Source organism: Lepidochelys olivacea (genome assembly GCF_965140295.1).
Source record: "Lepidochelys olivacea isolate rLepOli2 genome assembly, chromosome: 1".
In the NCBI taxonomy this organism is placed as follows: domain Eukaryota; kingdom Metazoa; phylum Chordata; order Testudines; family Cheloniidae; genus Lepidochelys; species Lepidochelys olivacea.
Genome location: NC_140411.1, coordinates 4,368,822 through 4,382,210, shown reverse-complemented (window position 1 = coordinate 4,382,210; position 13,389 = coordinate 4,368,822).

Below are 13,389 nucleotides of genomic sequence, written 5' to 3'. Positions count from 1 at the left end.
AATATTGTCAGATGCACATGCTTTAGATATATATGTAGATGAGATATAGATGTAATATAGATATAGATGAACATAATTTGCTGGGGAAGAGTCAACATGGTTTTAGTAAAGGGAAATCATGCCTCACCAATCTACTAGAATTCTTTGAGGGGGGTCAACAAGCTTGTGGACAAAGGGGATCCAGTGGATATAGGGTACTTAGATTTTCAGAAAGCCTTTGACCAGGTCCCTCACCAAAGGCTATTAAGCAAAGTAAGCTGCCGTGGGATAAAAGGGAAGGTGCTCTCATGGACTGGTAACTGGTTAAAAGATAGGAAACAAAGGGTAGATATAAATGGTCAGTTTTCAGAATGGAGAAATGTAAATGGTGGTGTCCCCCAGGGATCTGTCCTGTGACCAGTCCTATTCAACATACTCACAAATGATCTAAAAAAAGGGGCAAACAGTGAGGTAGCAAAATTTGTAGATGGTACAAAATTACTCAAGATAGCTAAGACCCATGCAGACTGGGAAGAGATATAAAAGGATCTCTCAAAACTTGGTGACTGGGCAACAAAATGGCAGATGAAATATAATGTTGATAAATGGAAAGTAAAGCACATCGGAAAGCATAATCCCAACTATACATACAAAATGATGGGGTATAAATTAGCTTTTACCACTCAAGAATGAGATCTTGAAGTCATTGTGGATAGTTCTCTGTAAACATCCTCTCAACGTGCAGTGGCAGTCAAAAAAGTGAACAGAATGCTGGGAATCATTAAGAAAGGGATAGATAATAGGACAGAAAATGTCATATTGCATCCATGTAAATCCATGGTACGCCCACATCTTGAATCCTGTGTGCAGATGTGGTCGCCCCATCTCAAAAAAGATATATTGGAATTGGAAAACATTCAGAAAAGGGCAACAAAAATTATTAGGGGTGTGGAACTGCTTTCATATGAGGAGAGATTAATAAGACTGGGGCTTTTCAGCTTGGAAAAGAGACGGTTAAGGGGAGATATGATTGAGGTCTATAAAATCATGACTGGTGTAGAGAAAGTAGATAAGGAAGTGTTTTTTACTACTTCTCATAACACAAGAACTAGAGGTCACCAAATGAAATTAATAGGCAGCAGGTTTAAAACAAATAAAATGAAGTATTTCTTCCCACAATGCACAGTCAGCCTGTGGAACTCCTTGACAGAGGATGTTGTGAAGGCCAAGATTATAACAGGGTTCCAAAAAGAACTAGGTAAATTCATGGAGGAATGGTTCACCAATGGTTATTAGGCAGGATGGGCAGGGGTGGTGTCCCTAGCCTCTGTTTGCCAGAAGCGGTGAATGAGTGACAGGAGATGGATCACTTGATGATTACCTGTTCTGTTCATTCCTTCTAGGGAACCTGGCATTGGCCACTGTCAGAAGACAGGACCCTGGGCTAGATGGACCTTTGGTCTGACCCATTATGGCCATTCTTATGTTCTTATGAAGCAGGGTATTTGAGCTAGTACTATTTTAATGGGCATATGTGTGGTGGTGTATCTGTAATCACTAAGACAGCACTGTCAGAACAGCAGTATCCTGTCCCCTTGGCCAGCACAAACATACCTGTCCTGTGGCTTCCCCTTTTATACCTTGATACGAACAAGTTGTGCAGCACACTCCAGATGTTGTCAGTTACCATCCTTATCCTTGTACCTGGTAGAACAAAACATCCTCATCCATTATTTCGTCATTCTCTCTTTATCTCATGAGGTGTTGGTGTGTTCCTGTACCATCTCTTTAGAATATGTTTACATAGATACTTGAAAGATCTGTGTGTTTGTGTACCGTCCTCTTGGTCAGGAATGAGCTGACTTGGTTCACTGGCTCCTGGTCTAACTGAAATGTACCATTAAAACAATATTCACCCAATATACTTTTGGCTTAGAGTTAGCACACCTTGACTTAATCTGTTCTTTCATGTTTTCTTAAATTGTTGAGATTAATTAAAATGTCACAACCAATTTAAATCAGCGGGGGACACTTCACACTGCACAGCCCCTCTGAAGATGGGAGTGGTTATAACCCTGGATTCTGTTTAAATGGTAAACTCTGAGCTCAGCAATAGTCTCTATCATGGGTGCAATGAAGCCCGGTAATAGTCTCCGTGGCTCCCAGCTTGGTCAAAGCCCCAGCAGGCTCTCAGCAGCAGTTCCTGGCTTGGACAGAGCTCCACAAAGCAATCTCCATTCCCCGAGTGGGATCCCAGCTCCCCTCCAAGGTGCAGACTACCGTATGCTCTCCCTGCATCCCCTGGAGTGGAACTCTCTCTCTTTCCCAAGGCATCATGGGAGATGCAGTCTCCAAGGCTGGATCGCGGCACTCAGGATCTTCCCAACTAGAACACCCCCAACTAAGTTCAGAGGCCTCTCTAGTAGAAGGTGCCTACATAAGCATACCATCCTGACTCAGGAGCTAGTCATGCAGGACTGCAGTCTCTGTGCTGGGAGCAGCTCACAGCACCCAGTCCAATTTAGGGTGATCAGATCTAAAATATCGGGACACATGGGGGGGGGTGATATATCATATCATACATAAATACGTAGAAAACAAATTGATATTAATAGTAATGGTATATCCATAACCTCAAGAATTACAATAGAACATCACTAACACAATATATTGTAGACATACATTTATAATTAATCCACAGTATTCATTAAAAACCGGTTTGATCTTCTTATCCTTATTATCTCATTTTCATCTGATAACGCACCAAGGCATAATTACACATTAAAACTCATCTAAAATGGTAATTGATACTGAGTAGTTATAATCCATATTTAAACATTCAGATTTGTTTGTACAGTAAACAAATAACACAGGTAAAGGGAGCATTTTTTTAGTTCAGTCAATAAATCAACTTCACAATTTGCACACATGTCAGACATGCCAGCAGTCTCATACTTCTTTGATGACTTTGCCATAGTCAACATTTGCTTCTGATCAAATCACAAAGCTGTAGAAGTCCTTGCAACTCATCTGGAAATTCATTTTGACAAGGGCTGCACACCGCACCAAATCTATGTTCCTCCAATTCCGGACATTAGTCCATGCACCTTTTAGGATTGCAAATCACACGCTCTGTGTATGCGTTGTTGACTGGTATACAGAGCACATATTGAACCAGCTTTGTCATGTTCAGTAATTCAGTGCTATTGTCCTTGTTTCTCAGCACTTGAGACCAGAGTTCCCCAATTGAGTATTTGCCAGGCCCCATCTTGGGGCTGATGTCTTTGAGATACAGTACTCATCGTAAAGCTGATGAAGACCCATTGTTTTCTGTAGATTTACAGCTGTCATGGCCACAGGCAGATCCCTGTTATTCGAATTCCTTAATAACTTTGATGTTCAAGCACTGGGGATTGAACAAACAGCCAGTTGTCGAAAAACTGAACCATTTCTTCAGATATTGGACTGACACACTGTAAAATTTCATGAAGTCTTTCAGGAGATATTTAGCAACAAGAGGCAGCATTTTAGTTAATACATTTTCAACTTCAAAGCCAAAGAATTTATCATTCTTCTGTTGCTGAAATTTAATTCTCAGATTATTCATTATGGCATACACTTTACCGACTGTCACACTCTCATTTTCCAAACAGAGCACAGCATCATTGAAGACTTTCAGGACATTCTGGGAGAAAAACAGATGAGCCTCAACTTTGCTAGGCCCCTCAGCATGTTCACCATTTTCCATGTCAGAGAAAAGCATCCATAGAAGTTTTGGACACCCTTCACCGCTAATAGAAACAAAGTAGCTCCTAACACCCTGCCACATATTTAGAAGCTTGTTTACAGCTGGGAAAAGACTCAACCCGCGTGTCAGAACGTGGCCAGTAAAGTGGCGTGCTGTATATCCACACACTGGTTCAAAGTCAGACATAGTTTCAGTGCTGCTACTCTTTCAGCAGAACTGCTGAAATGACTGAACGTCTTAATCACCAGAGTCTCGCTGTCAGTTTGCAGGGTACTGCTAGCGTGTTTCACAGCATTGTGCACAAGATGCAGAATACAGGCAGGGCTGTTTGCAGGCAAGATATTTTCATTTTTTAAAAATTCTGGTACACGGATTGTCATTTTCCATAATTCATGTTTGCATTCTGAGTGCAGTAGGAAGACACTTTGCTGAGGTCTAGTTTGTGTGTTGCAAGTTTTTCAAGTAAGGTGTCCCTTTTTCTCTCTGCAGTCTCTTCGCTTTGCTCATAGAAGTCTAACAGTTTATCTCGGACCCCATGTTCAGGTGTGCAGTAGCTCAGTGATAAAGGGCAAGTTTTCTCATTGCCCTTGTTAGAGGCGTCTGTGGCAACGGAGACATAGGGACCATCTGGCTTGCTGAGGTCTTTTGAAAATTCTATCGAGAGTAGCGACAGCATATTTTCGATCAATGCCTCTGTTTTAGTCTGGCCACAGTTGATGTGCTTCACAATCGTTGAATCTGGATAATGTATGGGGAGATTTCGGCAAACCAGTAAAGTGCCTAAAACCACTACGGCTTATTGCTAAAAGCAGCCAAGTCAGCAAGCTGTAAATTGGCCATGCAGCACTCTCAGTTTGACCAAGGCAGGAGTGGGGGGTGGGGGGGATTGGGGTGCCACAGAAAGGGCAGCTTGACCCCGCGTCCTTCCTGATAAGAATTGTGTTCAAGTGGCTGATACATGCATTTTCAAAGAGCAGGATGTGCCCCAGGAATGTCTATTGGGGCCTGAAGGCTGCAACTCTGGAAAAACCCACACCTGGTTAATCAATAATCAGAAGAAACCTCTTGCTTGACCATTGAAACTGCTTGCTTAATAAGTTTTCCTTAAGGGACATGTCATTCTATTACTAATGTATGAAGAAGGGGGGAAAGTTTGAGGTAGTGGGGGACACTTTTTGGACTCTCCCCCTGGATACATCTTGCAGTCCCCACTGGCAGACGGAAGATTTGGCCACCGGAAGCCTGCCGCTGTTTCACTCGAGAGCCACACTCAGCTTTGGTAATTATCAAGGGTTGGGGGTGTTTTACTAACCTTTTGCGGACGTGTGTTAGTGCTTGAGTCTAAGTCAAGTCAAGTGAAACCAGCCTTGTGTTGTCCTGTTTGTGCCGCCATCTATCGGACGGACGGCCATGTCTCCCCTGATTTATTTCCTGACACCACCTCACACAGTGGAAAAGAGCTTTGGGTTGAAAGAACCCCGGGTAACAATACAAGGTAGGGGCCAGTTTAAGTTCACAGTCACTCAAGCAATAGCAGTGTTAATGGACTAATGTGCGGTAAACTTAATTTTGCTCAGCAGAGATAACCTGTTTTTTGAAGGATTCATTTGGCCTGCTAAAAAATTCGAGACCAGGGTATTGCTCCTGTGAGTCTTGGTGTTGGAAGTGACCTCAGGAGCTCATCTAGTCCAACCCCCTGCTGAAAGCTGGACCAATCCCAACTAATTCATCCCGGCCAGGGCTTTGTCAAGCTGGGCCTTAAAAACCTCTAAGGAAGGAGACACAAACACCTCCCTAGGTAATGCATTCCAGTGCTTCACCCCCCTCCTAGTGAAATAATTTTCACACGCCCACTGCTGAGAAGTGCTTTCATGGAGGGTTTTTTTGTTGTTGTTTTTTTTTTTACAGCAGATGCATTTTTCCATCTAGAGCCCCATCTCAAGTCCCATAAACTAGACAATTCCAGTTGCACTCCCAGTGGGGTGCACTCCAAGCATGATGTGTGCCAGGCTGTGCAAAGAAGGTAAAGAAGCCCTCTAGAGTGTAAAACACATCCTGTTGCTGTCCAGTTTATTTTGCAGGCCTCAAATAAAACCAGCTGTAACTGAGGAGCCATGCAGTGTGTGTCTGTGTGTGTCTGTGTATCAGTGGGGTGACCCTGCAGCAATTTTTGCTTTACTCCATGTATGCAACCTGCAGCCCCATCATCACACTGGGCTACGGCCAGCAAGTCTGCAGTCTCCGATGCTTGTAAAAATTGCTTAATGTTGGGATAGATGGTGCCAGGATCCCCATGCTCAGAGCAATCAGCAAATCCTAGAAATCATTCCTTTATGTCCAGATTTTCTGGGTATCTCACACAGCCTGTCTTTTCTTCTTGTTTAAAACTGTGTGCTTCGTTAACAAGAACAGTACAAAACCCCTTCTCCTGAACTTTTGGAATGATTCTGCTTTTCGCAATATCAGCAGGATTTTGTAAAAGCTTGTTTTGAGTTGAGTGGTGTGTGAGATTGAAAGTACCACTCAGGTTTTATTTGTTTTGTTTTTGGTTGTTAGTTTTTTGCTAATATTTCATCACAGTGTGAAAACAAATTGCATAATTCCAGAAAATTTCCACCGTTTGCTGATTCTTCTCTCTCCTCCTGCCCCCACAGTGCAATTCCTTGGTTAGCCAGGTAAAGCAGTACCCTGGTGATTCTTGCAGCGTACTCTGTTTTCATGTGACGCCAGCTTGTGAGAATTTGACAAGTGTACCACTATAGAGCCCACTTCTTTTGACTGTTTGAAAAAATGCCACCTTTTAGATCACTGCTTGTGAATGGCAGAGTGGAAAAATATAAGAAAAAAGCTTCAGAAACATTCAGTCTCTTACTTAGTTTTCCAGGGGTTTGAGAGACCCTGCATTCACTGAAAACAGTCTGCAAGGAAAGCAGAAAACTGCATCTCCCTGCTTGCTGTACCCTAGAAATAAAAATGCCTTCTAATATCCCCCCCCTGCCAGCAACCTCCCCCTTACCCTCAGTTCCCCTATGAGAAAGCGGCTGCCTCTCCCTGCAGCTCCCAGCTATTTGGTGCATATGCTCTTTGTTTTCCCCCTTTCGGTCCCTGACTCCAGCAAGTGCTGCAGGTTGGGGAGAGGCATTCTGTAGGCAAATCCTGAAAGTACCACACAGGGAGGTAGGAGAGGGCAGTAGCCAAACCCTTGCAGAAAAATGGAGGGTTATGTGACCCTGCATACACCCGTAGAACCTAGGCCAGGAAGGGACATTGAGAGCTCGTCTAGTCCAGTCCCCTGCTCTCATCACAGGACTAAGTATTATCTAGACTATTCATGACAGGTGTTTGTCTAACCTGCTTTTAAAAACCTCCAATGATGGAGATTCCACAACCACCCTAGACAATTTATCTCAGAGCCTAATCACCCTGACAGTTAGGAAGTTTTTCCTAATGTCCAACCTAAACCTCCCTTGCGGCAATTTAAGCCCATTGCTTATTGTCCTGTCCTCAGAGGTTAAGGGGAATATTTTTTGTCTCTCTCCTTGTAACAACCTTTCAGGTACTTGAAAACTGTTATCATGTCCTCCCCCCCCCCCCCCAGTCTTCTCTTTTCCAGACTAAAGAAACCCAATTCTTTCAAACTTCCCTCATAGGTCATGTATTCTAGACCTTTAAATATTTTTGTTACTGTTCTCTGCACTTTCTCCAATTTGTCCACATCTTTTCTGAACTGTAGCACCCAGAACTGGACACAAGACTCCAGTTGAGGCTTGATCAGCACGGAGTAGAGCGGAAGAATTACTTCTCTTGTCTTGCTTTCAACACTCCTGCAAATACATCCCAGAATGATGTTCGCTTTTTTGGAAACAGTGTTATATTGTTGACTCATATGTAACTTGTGGTCCGCTATGACCCCCAGGTCCTTTCCCGCAGTACTCCTTCCTAGGCAGACATTTCCCATTTTGTGTGTGTGCAACTGATTGTTCCTTCCTAAGTGGAGTACTTTGCATGGGTCCTTATTGAATTTCATTCTATTTACTTCAAACCATTTCTCTAATTTGTCCAGATCATTTTGAATTTTAATCTCATCTTCCAAAGCACTTGCAGCCCCTCCCAGCTTGGTATCATCCGCAACCATTGTAAGTTTACTTTCTTTGCCACTGTCTAAATCACTGATGAAGATATTTAACAGAACCAGACTTGTAACTGATCCCTGCGGGACCCCACCCATTATGACCTTCCAGCATGACTGTGAAACACTGATAACTACTCTCTGGGAATGGTTTTCCAACCAGTTATGCACCCACTTTATAGTAGCTGTATCTAGGTTACATTTTAGGGTGACCAGGTGTCCGGTTTTTGACTGGAACACCGGGCCGAAAAGGGACCCTGGGAGCTGCAATCAGCACTGCTGACTGGGCCGCTAAAGTCTGCTCGGTGGTGCTGTGCAGCCAAGGCAAGCTACTCCCCACATGTTCCAGCCCTGCCCCGCGCTGTGCCCCCGAAGCGGCCAGCAGTTCCGGCTCCTACCCGTGTGGGCCATGGGGCTCCGCGTGTTGCCCCCGACCTGAGCACTGGCTCCGCTCTCCAATTGGCCGGGAACCAGCCAATGGGACCTGGGGGCGGGGGCAGTACTTGCAGGTGAGAGCAGCAGGCGAAGCCTCCCCCCGGAGCCGGACCTGCTGGTCGCTTCTGGCCCGGGGTGCAGCACAGAGCCAGGACAAGCAAGTAAGCCCGTGCCCCAATCCTGAGCCCCCCTCAACCTGGAGCCCCCTCCTGCACCCCAAACTCCTCATCCCTGCACAATCCCAGAACCCATACCCAGAAACTGTACCCCCTCCTGCACCCCGACCCCCTGCACCCCAGACCCACACCTCCAACCCAGAGAATTCACCCCTCCCACACCCCAATTCTGTGCCCCAGCCCAGAGCACCCTCCCACACCCTGAACCGCTCACACCCACCCCATCCCAGGGCTCTCACCACCTCCTGCACCCCAACCCCCTGCCCCAGTCCACAGCCCCCTCCCACACTCCAAATCCCTCATCCCCAGCCGCACACCAGAGCCTGCCCCAGCCTGGAGCCCCCTCCCACACCCAGAACTCTTCATTCCTGGCCCCACCCTGGAGCCTGCACCCCCATTTAGAGCCCTCACCCACTCCTATACCTCAACCTCCTTCACCAGCCCAGTGAAAATGAGTGAGGGTGGGGGACAGTGAGCCACCAAGGGAGGGGGAATGTAGTGGGCAGGTCCTTGGGGAAGGTGAGGGCTCGGGTGTTCGGTTTTGTGCCAATAGAAAGTTGGAAACCCTATTACATTTCCCTAGTTTGCTTATGAGAAGGTCATGCAAGATAGTATCAGAAGCTTTACTAAAGACAAAATACACCACGTCTACCGCTTGCCCCCCTCCAAAAGGCTTGTTACCCTGTCAAAGAAAGCTACCAGGTTGGTTTGACATGATGGAGAGGGGTTTGGCCGGGGCTCATCCCTCTCGGGGGCAGCGGGGAACCACACCACCTCCTTCTGTCCTCACAGTTGCTGGTGGGGAGTCAGTCTGCCATGGGAGTTTCTCGCCATGGTGGAGGTAGGGGCAACACCAACAGTGATTCGTGCCCAGCCGGTGGTCGGCAGGTACCAATGAGTCAATGGCTCAGGCCCTCTGGCAGGGGTGGAGCAACCATCTATTATAGCCCTGGGTCAGGTCGGGGCAAGAAAGAGTCAGTGGCTTAGGCCCTCAAGCAGGGGCTGAGCAGAGGCAGGTAAATAGCAAGCCCAGGCTCTTGGCTCAGAAGGGCCTGGGAGAGGGGAGACTGCCACCCACAGGTTGGGGGGGGGGAGGCCCTCCCGCGCCACTGCATCCCAGCCCGGGGCCCAAGCCACGGGAGAAGACCCACTGCTGCCTCAGCGGGGATCCTGGCCACAACACACTGACATGGGCTCTGGGCATGCTGCATCCAGGCTAGGGTCGGCTGCCCCCGGGCTACTTCCGAACTCCCCCTCTGGAGGTACCTGGGTCAAGACGGTATCCTCTGGGGAGTCAAGCACCATGGGGTCCTCCGGGTAACTGGCGAGGGGCAGGCTGGGCAGCTCCTCCTGGCTCTGGTCAGCATCAGGCATTGGCAGGTCAGGCCAGTCCTCGGTTCTGCCACAGGTTCTCCCAGCCGGAAGCTAGACCAGAGGCATCTGGCCTCTCCGGCGGCTGCTCCATGAGTGAGCTCTGTGGCTGGGCTTTTATACTTCCTGTCCTGCGCCTGACCCTCTGAGGGGTGCGTTTGGAGCTCTCTGAGTCTGCCCACTCTGGTGTTTATAGGGGCTCATCCCTCTGCTAGGCGGTGGGGAAACCCCCCCCCCCCCTTTTACACATGAATTGTTTTTCATTAATCCATGCTGATTGTTACTTATCACCTTATGTTTGCCAATGGATTGCTTAATTATTTGATCCATTATTTTTCCGGGTACTGATATTAAGCTGGCTCATCTGTTATTCCCAGGTTGTCCTTATTTCCCCCTTTATAGATCAGTGCTATATTTGCCATTTTCCAATCTTCTGGAATCTCTCCCGTCTTTCATGACTTTTCAAAGTTAATCGTTAATGACTCAGATATCTCCTCAGTCAGCTTCCTTAGTATTTTAGGGTGCATATCATCAGGCCCTGGTGACTTGAAGACACCTATCTTGTCTAAGTAATTTTTAACTTGTTCTTTCCCTATTTTAGCTTCTGATCCCAACTCATTTTCACTGGCATTCACCACAACCTTTTTGGTGAAAACTGAAACAAAGATGTCATTAAGGACTTCTGCCACTTCCACATTTTCTGTTATTGTTTCCCCACCACCACCACATTGAGTAATGGGCCTACCCTGTCCTTGATCTTCCTCTTGCTTCCAATGTAATTGTAAAATGTTTTTGTGTTGCCCTTTATGTCTCTATATGGTTTGATTTTTTTGTGTGCCTTGGCTATTCTAATTTTGTCTCTACATGCTTCTATTATTTGTTTATATTCATCCTTTATAATTTGACCTAGTTTCCACTTTTTGTAGGACTCTTTTTCAATTTTTAGATCATCGAAGATGATCCTTAATAGGCAGCAGGTTTAAAACAAATAAAAGGAAGTCTTTCTTCACACAACATACAGTCAACCCATGGAACTCCTTGCCAGAGGATGTTACGAAGGCCAAGAGTTTAACAAGATTTAAAAAAGAACTAGATAAATTCATGGAGGATAGGTCCATCAATAGTTATTTCCTGGGATGGTGTCTCTAGATTCTGTTTGCCAGAAGCTGGGAATGAGCAACCAGGGATGGATCAGTTCAGGGGTGGTCATAAGTTCAAGATCTTCAACCCCAAACTGCTAAACTTGGTTGTCCTGTTTCACAAACTCCAACATGAAATCTCAACACCTATTTTTGGTGTCTTTGACCACAGAAATAGCCAGTGTGTATTGTAAAATTTCCATCTGAAACAAAACTCCAAAATCATGTGTGTAAGTCAGTAAGTTGTGATTTAGTTGGGTAGGATTTGGGAATGATTTAGTTGGGGTTGGTCTTGCTTTGAGCAGGGGGTTGGACTAGATAGCTTCTTGAGGTCTCTTCCAACCGTAATCTTCTAAGATTCTAAGTTATTTGACTCAAAGGCGATATCATAGTTTAACACAGCAGTCATGTTCTCAAAAACACACCGTTTCATAACTGTCAACAAGAAGCTCTCCTAGAATGTCCTCAATTCCTGCAGCAGCTTTCCTGTATTAGCACTTTCCAAATGAAACATTTGGTTTATCTTCCAGGCTTCCTGAAGGATTAGACATAGAAAGATCAGGTAAATTTTGTTAACTGGATCACTGCATATTTGATAAAGAAGTTCAGCCTTGTAGTTTCTTTCTTTGACTTTGGCAATCTGAAAGCATAGCTTCTGTTTGTCTGAACAGATCCAGAAGCCTGTTCACACAGGGACTAATGGAAAGCCACTTTGTGTCAAAAAGCTGCAGTTTTCTTTTGGTGTTCTGGAAGTAATAGAAAGGCTGAGTAACAGGATGTGTGGGAGTGGGGAAGGATGGGTGATGCTGATAGAAAACAGGTGATGGTCAGAGAGAAGAAACTCAGCAACAGAGAGAACAGTGTTTGATCATGGAATGAAAAGACCATAGGTGTGAGGAAGTTCTCAGATTGTAAACTCACACAACGTTGAGCTCAGCCAAAATGAAAAAGAGCATCCTTGACTGATGAGGATATATCCTTCCTCCTCTTGTCATGCAGGTTTAAAGTCAGTGGCCCCCAGCGATCACCTTCTGCAGGTGCATTTGCCCACTTGTCACAAAGCTCTTTGGTTTTGACCCTGTACATGATAGGGTTGAGCGTGGGTGGTACGATGAAACAGAGGTTGGCCAAGATGATGTGAACATGCGGAGCAATGCCCTGACCAAACTGGTGTGTCAGAATGGAGAAGTGGATGGGAGTATATGATGTCAGCATGACACAGAACAGCTTCCAGGCCAGGGATACCCATTAGGATGAATAATGAAGGGGTGAAGTTGAAAGCTGCCATCAGTTGACTGATGCATCGATTGGGCTCAGAAAAAGTCAAGATGACTGTGAAGGGAGAAAAGCAGAGTGAGGGAGGTTACAGGCTTTTTAACAAATACTATGGTTAATATTTTGTAGTTATTAAAAATCTGGAAAGTTGCCAACATTTGCAAATGACACCAGAGTACTTAGATCACAGTCAAGTCCAAAGGAGATGTCAGATGGAGCTAACCATGCCAGTGAATGGGCAGCATGATGGCAGATGAATTTCGATGTCAATAAACTGTGATGTGTATGCCCATTGGAGGGAAAAGCTTGAACTCCTCAAACACCTAATAAGGTTCTAATTTAACTGTATGAACTCTGGACAGAAATGAAGCAAAACACTGCAGTCCAGGAGCAATAGGGTTGACAATCATACACAAAATACAATTCCATGAGAGCAGTCAATGTTTCACCCTCCTCTGGACTCCTCTGTGTCATACTGGGCACCCTTCTGAGACAGTACATTACAGAACTAGAGGGGGATCAGGGAAGGGCAATGAGAATGATCAAGGCCCTGGGGAAACTCTCATATGAAGAGAGGTTGAAAATACTGATTTTTGCCTTAGAAAGAAGATGAACAAGAGGGGGCACGAGAAAAGTCTGTAAATTACTGACTGGCAGAGAATATATCGAGAATGTGTTTCCCCTGTCTCATAACACAAGATAAAGAGGACATTCAATTAAACTGAAATGTAGCATATTCAAAACATGAAAAATGTGGAATTAGGCTGAAAAAACAATGAGGAGTCCAGTGGCACCTTAAAGACATTTATTTGGGCATAAACTTTCTTGGGCTATAACCCACTTTGTCAGATGCATGGAGTGGAAATTACAGTCGGCTGGTATAAATATACTAACACATGAAAATTTGGGAATTACTTTACCAAGTGGAGGACCAGTGCTAACGAGGCCAATTCAATCAAGGTGGATGTGGCCCACTCCCAACAGTTGACGAGAAGGTGTGAATATCAAAGAGTGGGGGAAATTACTTTTTGTAGTGAGCCAGCCATTCCCAGTCTCTGTTCAGACACAGTCTGATAATGTCACATTTGCAAATTAATCCCAGCTCTGCAGTTTCTCATTGAAGTCTGTTTTGGTGAA